An 8,445-nucleotide genomic window follows, 5' to 3' on the forward strand; every position below is an offset into this window, starting at 1 on the left:
CATTTTATGTATATTTAGAGATTCATTATTTCAAATATAAATGTTTTGAGTGTCTCATTCCAAACATTGTAAATATAGATCTGTTTTTATTCCGTTCTGTTTAGTTTTAAATGACAGTTTTATCATGATTTTTCTCTCAAGTATTCCTAAATTACTTATTAGGCTGATGTCTTTTAAACATAATGATAGTCTGAAGAACCAGTCCAGATTGTTACAGGACAGCTTTTTTTTTTTTTTTTTTTTTTTTTACGATTTATTTATTTAGCTGAGAGGCAGTCACAGAGCAGGGGAGAGAGAGAGAGAGAAAGGTCTTCCATCTTCTGGTTCACTTCCCAAATGGCCACAATGGCCGAAACTGGGCCGATTCTAAGCCAGGAGCCAGGAGCTTCTTCCAGGTCTGTCACGTAAGTGCAGGAGCCCACTCACTTGGGCCATCTTCCAGTGCTTTCCCAGGCCATTAGCAGGGATCTGGACAGAAAGTGGAGTAGCTGGGATTTGAACCCGTGCCCATATGGTGCCGGCGCCACAGACCAGCCCCTGGACTCATGCTTCCACCTGTATTCACTGAAACTTCATCTTGGTCTGCAGACTTACGCCTCTCATGGGGTTAGTGCAGTAAGACAAACTAGGTTTTCATGTCAGTATAATTTTCTCTCTTTTTAAAAGATTTATTTGTTTGAAAGGCAGAGTTACAGAAAGAGAGGGAGAAAGAGAGATTACATCCGCTGTTTCACTCCCCACATGGCTGCAATGGCCTATCAGGGCCAATCTGAAGCCAGGAGCCAGGAGCTTCTTCCACATCTCTCATGTGGGTGCAGGGGCCCAAGGATTTGGGCCATCTTCTGCTGCTTCCTAGGCCATAGCAGAGAGCTGGATTGGTAGTGGAGCAGCTGGAACTTGAACCGGTGTCCATATGGGATGCCAGCACTGGAAGTGGCGGCTTTTATCTGCTCTGCCACAGTGCTGGCCCATTATTTCTCTTTTTAAAAAGGTTTATTTAAGGCCGGTGCCGTGGCTTAACAGGCTAATCCTCCGCCTTGCGGCGCCGGCACACCGGGCTCTAGTCCTGGTTGGGGCGCTGGTTTCTATCCCGGTTGCCCCTCTTCCAGGCCAGCTCTCTGCTATGGCCCGGGAAGGCAGTGGAGGATGGCCAAAGTGCTTGGGCCCTGCACCCGCTTGGGAGACCAGGAGAAGCACCTGGCTCCTGGCTTCTGATCAGCGCAGTGCGCCGGCCGCAGTGGCCATTGGAGGGTGAAGCAACGGCAAAAGGAAGACCTTTCTCTCTGTCTCTCTCTCACTATCCACTTTGCCTGTCAAAAAAATAAAAATTAAAAATAAAAAGGTTTATTTACTTATCTTTTTTTTGAGTGGCAGAATTAGAGAGAGAGAGAGAGAGAGATCTTTCATTTGCTAGTTCACCCCTAAAGTGGTCATAATGGCCAGGGCTGGGTCAGGCCCAAGCCAGAAGCCTGGAACTCCATCTGGGTCTCCCATATGGGCAGTAGGGGCCCAAGCACTTGGGCCATCTTCTGCTTTCCCAGGCACATTAGCTGGTAGCTGGATCAGAAGTAGAGCAGCCAAGACTCCAACTAGTACTCATATGGATGCCAACTTTTCAGGCAGTGGCTTAACCTGGTGCACCGCAGTGCTGGCTCCCATATATCCTATTTTAAATCCTATTTTATCCTATTTAAATATTGTGATGTTTAAATTCAGAAGTTAAATTGGAAGAACCCTAAGAACGACTTTCTTAAGTAAAATGAAATATGAAAACATTATTTCTTATTAAATCTAAGGTACTTTTCAAAACTCTAATATGTTACTGTATTGATACTCACAACACACAAGAGTGCTCCACAGACATTTGAGTCAAGCTGTTGTGGTTTATGTATCATTGAACTGGGAGAACAGTGGCACTATTTGATTTCTTTAGGGAAAATCACACTGTAGACTAAAACCTGTAGAAAAAGTAACACAGCTCTCATCTTTGTCATAATGAAATTCAGGTCTTTATCATCAGCCTCTGTGTCATATAGCCGATCATTATTGTTGGTCTAGCGTCTAAGGTGACATTCTTTTTTTTTTTTTTTAAAGATTTATTTATTTATTTGAAGGTCAGAGTTACAGAGAGAAGGGGAGAGACAGACAGAGATCCTCCATCCACTGATTCAGTCCCCAAATGACTGCAATGGCCAGGGCAGGGCCAGATCTAACCAGGAGCCAGAGGCTTCATATAAGTTGCCCATGTGGGTGGCATGTGGCCCTAGCACCTGGGCCATCCTCTGCTGCTTTCCCAGGCCATTAGCAGGGAGCTGAATAGAAAGTGGAGCAGCCAGGGCACCTATGTGGCATTGCAAGAGGTGGCTTAACCCACTGTGCCAATACATCAACACCAAATACATGCCTTTAAATTAAGTTTTTTAAAAAATAATTTATTTTAAAGGCAGAGTTACAGGAGCTTCTTCGGATCTGTCTCCTACTTGGGCGCAGAGATCCAAGCACTTGGACCATCCTCTGCTGCTTTCCCAGGCACATTAACGGGGACCTGGATCAGAAGTAGAACAGCCAGGACCTGCACTGGTGCCCATATGAGATGCTGGCGTCGCAGGCAGAGCTTAACCCACTACACCACAATGCCAGCCCCTAATTAAGGCTTTTTACCACCAAGCCTTCCAAAAAAGACCTTTTTTTTTTGGGGGGGGGGACAGGCAGAGTGGATATATATAGAGAGAGACAGAGAGAAAGGTCTTCCTTTTGCCGTTGCTTCACCCTTTAATGGCCGCTGCGGCCGGCGCATTGCGCTGATCTGAAGCCAGGAGCCAGGTGCTTCTCCTGGTCTCCCAAGCGGGTGCAGGGCCCAAGCACTTTGGCCATCCTCCACTGCCTTCCCGGGCCATAGCAGAGAGCTGGCCTGGAAGAGGGGCAACCAGGATACAATCCAGCGCCCCAACCAGGACTAGAACCCGGTGTGCCGGTGCCGCAAGGCAGAGGATTAGCCTGTTAAACCATGGCGCCGGCTCAAAAAAGACTTTTATAGTCAGTGCCTCTGACTCCATTCTTTGTGGGGTCCTGGGTAACTCATTTCTCTTATTTAGACTTCAGTTTCTCTACCTTGTGTCTTGCCAAACCCACAATCAGCTGTGGGCCATTGAGGGCTACAGGTGTGAGAGTACCTGTTTCCCTCATTCTACAGGATTCAGACTCTTAAAGCAATTTCTTCTTTTACTCAAATCTGTATCCTTTTTAGTCTTATAAGTTTTTTACATATTGTCATGAGAGTTTCTCACACTGGAGACTTGAAATTTGGGGCTTGAAAAAATAATGTGATATAATGTTAGGGCCTTAGGTAAGGGCCCAAAGAGACTACATCAAGAGTTCTTTATTATTGTTGTTGTTGTTATTTATTTATTTGAAAGAGTTAGAGAGAAGGAGAAACAGAAAAAGGAGCCAGGAGTTTCATCTGGGTCTCCCACATGAGTGGCAAGGGCACAAACACTCCAGCCTTCCTCCACTGCTTTTCCCAAGCCATTAGTAGGGAGCTAGATTGGAAGTAGAGCTGCCAGGACTCGAATTGGTACCCATATGGGATGCTGGCATCACAGGCAGAGGTTTTACTCACCATACAACAACTCCAGCCCCACATCAGGATTTTTTTTTTTTTTTTTTTTTTGACAGGCAGAGTGGACAGTGAGAGAGAGAGAGAGAGACAGAGAGAAAGGTCTTCCTTTGCCATTAGTTCACCCTCCAATGGCCACTGCGGCCGGCGCACTGCGCTGATCCGAAGGCAGGAGCCAGGTGCTTCTCCTGATCTCCCAAGCGGGTGCAGGGCCCAAGCACTTGGGCCATCCTCTACTGCACTCCCGGGCCATAGCAGAGAGCTGGCCTGGAAGAGGAGCAACCAGGACAGAATCCGGCACCCCGACCGGGACTAGAGCCTGGTGTGCCGGCGCCGCAGGCAGAGGATTAGCCTAGTGAGCAGCGGCTCCGGCCCCACATCAGGAATTCTTAACCTGGCATAAATGATAAAATTTATTTGGTACAGGAAGGTGGATGACAGGAAAATTTCATCTATTTTTACTGGCTTAAAATTGAAATTTAGCATTTCATTGTAATATGAACATAGGAAACAAAATCACATCAGTATTAGCAGCACAGTTCTGATGACTTTGTCACCAATAGAAATCATGGATAATTTCTTACCACACTGCAGTTGTTACAGGCATGTTGATATATATCTGTGTTGTTTGCATTTTTCAATATTTTATTAATTTATATGAAGGGCAGAGTTACACACAGAGAGGGAGAGAAAGATATTCAATCTGCTGGTTCTCACCCCAAATGGCTGCAACAGTCAGGGCTGGGCCAGTCTGAAGCCAGGAGCCTGGAACTCCATCCAAATCTCCCACATTGGTGCAGGGGTCCGAGCACTTGGGCCATCTTCTGCTTTTCCAGGTGCATTAACAGGGAGCTGGATCAGAAGTAGAACAGCCAGGACACCAACTGATACTCATGGGATGTCAGCTTTGCAGGCAGTGACTTAATCTGTTGGGGCACAATGCTGGCCCCCTAGATCTTGTTTTTTAATATTTTGATAGACACATTTATTATATCATAAATATTTACTATTTTGATAAGTATTTCAGTATAGTAGGTTTCCTTTGTAAACCTATGTAATATTCTCTGTATTATTTTATGCATTTAAAAATATTGTTCTGAGGTTCAGGTGTCATGGCTCAGCGGTTTAAGCTGCCACTTGAGACACCTACATTCCATGTAAAACTGCTGGTTCAGGTCCTGGCTGCTCTGCTTCTGATCCAGCTTCTTCCACTGCATCCTGGATGCCGTGGATGGTGATTCAAGTGCTTGGACCCCTGCCCCAAGGTGAGAGACCTGTACGGAGTTTTTGGCTTCTGGCTTGGGCCTGGCCCAGCCCTGTCTTTTTTTTGGGCATTTGGGGAATGAACTAGAGGATGGAAGATTCTCTTTCTTTCTCTCTCTCTCTCTCTCTCTATCTCTCTCTCCTTCTCTCCCTCTCTCCTTCCCTCTTGCTATGCCTCCCAAGTAGATGAAAATAAATAAATTTTTCAAAATAAAAATATAGTTCTGAGAAGATACTTATAGACTTCACACTGCTAAAGGGGTCCATCCACGGTACAAAAAAACAAAACAAAACCAAAAACAATGGTTAGAACTCCTGCTTTAATCAAAATAAGTGTTAATAATGGATTATAAGCCAATGAATAAGGACTTATGAGCCCATACTGATATAAATAGATAAATTAATGATTACATAAATGCGAAAAAAAGAAAAGTTTTTCCTTATAATAGGATGGCAACTAATAATTCTGATAGAGTGATGGAGTAAAAAACTCATTCATGGGTGCTAAAACTGGAGGGTAAAACTTTGATGAGGAGAGGACTATTTATATAAATAACAATCTCCATAAATTACCTAAGACTTAACAATAGTAACTAGTGGAGGGAGATCATTAGCAATGCCTTAATAGAGTCCTCAGCTAACGTTACCAACATGGGGACAAGTTGACTTCATGCACCTCTTGGCGAAGCACTGAGGACACAACGTTGCTTCACTGGTAATCCTGAGAAAAATACACAGATGGAATCTAATCATGAGGAAATGTCAGACAATCCAGTTATAAAATAACTGGTCTGTAGTGTTAAAAAGTGTCAAGGTCAGGGCCAGTGTTTGCATGACAATTAAAATGCTGCTAAGGACACCTGTGTCCCATATGAAAGTACTTGGGTTTGAGTCCTAGTCCTGCTTCTGATTTCAGCTTCCTGCTAATGCACTCTTAGGGTCTTGCCTCCCACTTGGGTGACCCAGGTTGAATTCCCGGCTCCTGGCTTTGGCCTGGCTAAGTTCCAGCTGTTGTGGACATTTGCGGAATGAATCAGTGAGTGGAAGATCTTTGTCTCTGTCTATCTGTCTTTCAGAAATAATTTAGGTGGGTGCAGGGGAAAATGGTGGTGGTGGTAGCGGCTGCAGCAAATGTGACAGGAGAAAGCAGCAGGGTGGAGATGGGTGCAGCAGTAGTCCCCAGAGTGATGGCTTCTGGAGTGACCAGCAGTGTTTCCCTTGCCTTCATCCTGTTGTCTTCCTGAACATCTTAGACCACCGGACCCACACGTGCTCCCAGGAGGCGGCCTATACAGGTGACTGGGGGCTCTGATCAGAAAGCAGAAAGGCTGGGGCCCGTGCTGTGGCACAGTAGGCTAAGTCTCCACCTGTGGCACCAGCATCCCATATAGGTATTGGTTCATGTCCAGGCTGCTCCTCTTCTGTTCTAGCTATCTGCTTATGGCCTGGGAAAGCAGTGGAAGATGGCCCAAGTGCTTGGGCCCCTGAACCCACATGGGAGATCCAAAAAAAACTCCTGACTCCTGGCTTTGGATCAGCCTGGCTAAGGCTGTTGCAGACATTTGGGGTGTAAACTGGTGGATGGAAGACCTTTCTTTCTGTGTCTCCCTCTCTGTAACTCTGTCTCCCAAATTAAAAAAAAAAAAAAAAGGCAGAAAGACCAGAATATCAAGGTGATTAACTCCTTTGAGCCACTGTCTGACATAGTTGAAGATTATCATTGACAAGGAATATTATTATTTTTTAAAATTGATACATTTATTAAAAATATAACCTAATGGTCCTGTGGTTCATTGTCACTCTGGCTGTGTTTGACTTCCATACAACCAAACTAATTATAAGGAACTCCACAGATACACTAGAGACAAAAATAAAAAGGTGAGCAGAAATGATTGACAAGACGGGGCTATTTCAGACATTATTCCCTTATAATTAATACTTGCTAGAAAATGGAATCAGACCTTCTTTACATTGACACTGACATTCACGGAGACTGCCCAACACAGGCAGAAGGGACACCATGACTACAAGTCTTCGTATTTCCTAAGTAGTTCTATATTTTAGCTACAAAGGTCAATTCCCAGAGCCAAACTTGTTCTTAACAAGTAGAATTTTTATGTCCATTCAGAGTCTCATACACCTTTCTGGCCCTATTCATTTGCAGAAAGGAGTAGAAACCGTAACCAGGTTCATCTCATGCATCCAAGTGTGATGCCCAATCTTCATGTGCTGTCCAACTTCTTTAAGATAAAAGGAGTGACTCAGAGCAGGGCCACGTAGATGAGGAGGTTCTGTGTAGAGGATGTCACATCCTCGTGCATCTTCTGTTTCAGCTCCTCTGGGTGCAGCTTCGGTACGAGGCCCTCGATTGGGAATGTTCTGGTTGTGCCTCACCGGCTTCCAGCTGCAGCACTGTGCTCTCCCCACCTTAGTGACCGCCTGGAATCTGGAACTCTGACAAGGAGTGTTAATGCACCATGGGGGAGCAGTACAGATGGGTATTCAAGGAGCTGGAGTTTCTGGGTTTATATGTTACAGAGGGCTGCCTGACCCTTCCAACATCCATGTCCGTAAACAAAGAGCCCCCTCTTTCTTAAGCTGAACCCTATGGCCTGTCAGCATTCTTGAGTGTTGTTGATATCATCGATGGAGAAGCACCAATGCTGTTTGCTGAGCCTACCTACGCTCTGGCCGCAGAGCAAGCTGAAAGCATCAGCGTCGACCATGCGGCCTGAATGACAGCAACAGGCAGTGGAGAGAACTCTGCTCTGGCTAAACTCCCGACATCACAGCACAGAGCCATCAAGATGCTGCACAGCCGCGTCAAGCTCATCTTGGAGCACATCAAGGCCTCCGAAGCAGGAGATGTCCCCTTTAGCCATAAGGTACTGCAGGAGGCCTCTGCTCTGTGCCACTGCCTCTCAATGCTCAGACAAGTTCAAGACAGACTTTTATGATCGATGGAATGATGTGGGATATATGGCTTACCTTGGCACCATCACCAAAATGTACAACACCGTGAACCAGTTTGTGAACAAGTTTGGCATCCCCTATGATCGACAAGGAGTCAGCAGGTAAATGTGGGAGCTCTTCGGATGGGAGGGTACCTGAAGGGACAATGCAGAGGGGTCAGCCGGCTATCCCAATGGGAGGGGTGCTGCACTCCCTTTAGAGAAATCACTGTCATTAATTGAAGGGGAATAGTCCCCTCAGCACCCCTTAAAATGTCAATGTCAGAAAATAAAAATAAAAGAGGAACCAGTCTAGATTAGAAGAGAAAAAAAAGATATGACAACTAAATGCAGTATGTGATCTTGGATTTGATTCCGGAAAAGGAGAATAATGTCTCCAGGACAAATGACTTTAATATGGACTGCGATTAGATAGTAGTATTGTGGCAATTTATATTTATTTATTTATTTGAAAGGTTCTGTGATAGGGGTTGGAGGGAAGGGTGGAGGGAGATCTTTCATCTGCTGATTCACTCCTGAAATGGCCGCAGCAAAGACTTGGCCAGGTTGAAGCCAAAGCCAGGAAATCCATTGCCTGTTTTTCCCAGATGCATT

At 45.3% G+C, this 8,445-nt stretch overlaps 1 pseudogene; it reads left to right on the top strand.

The window, feature by feature from the left end:
* Positions 1-5,870: 5,870 nt before the first annotated feature.
* On the top strand, positions 5,871-8,169 carry LOC133760635 (COP9 signalosome complex subunit 6-like; annotated as a pseudogene).
* Positions 8,170-8,445: the final 276 nt, after the last annotated feature.

This window comes from Lepus europaeus, chromosome 5, assembly GCF_033115175.1.
Source record: "Lepus europaeus isolate LE1 chromosome 5, mLepTim1.pri, whole genome shotgun sequence".
NCBI lineage: Eukaryota > Metazoa > Chordata > Mammalia > Lagomorpha > Leporidae > Lepus > Lepus europaeus.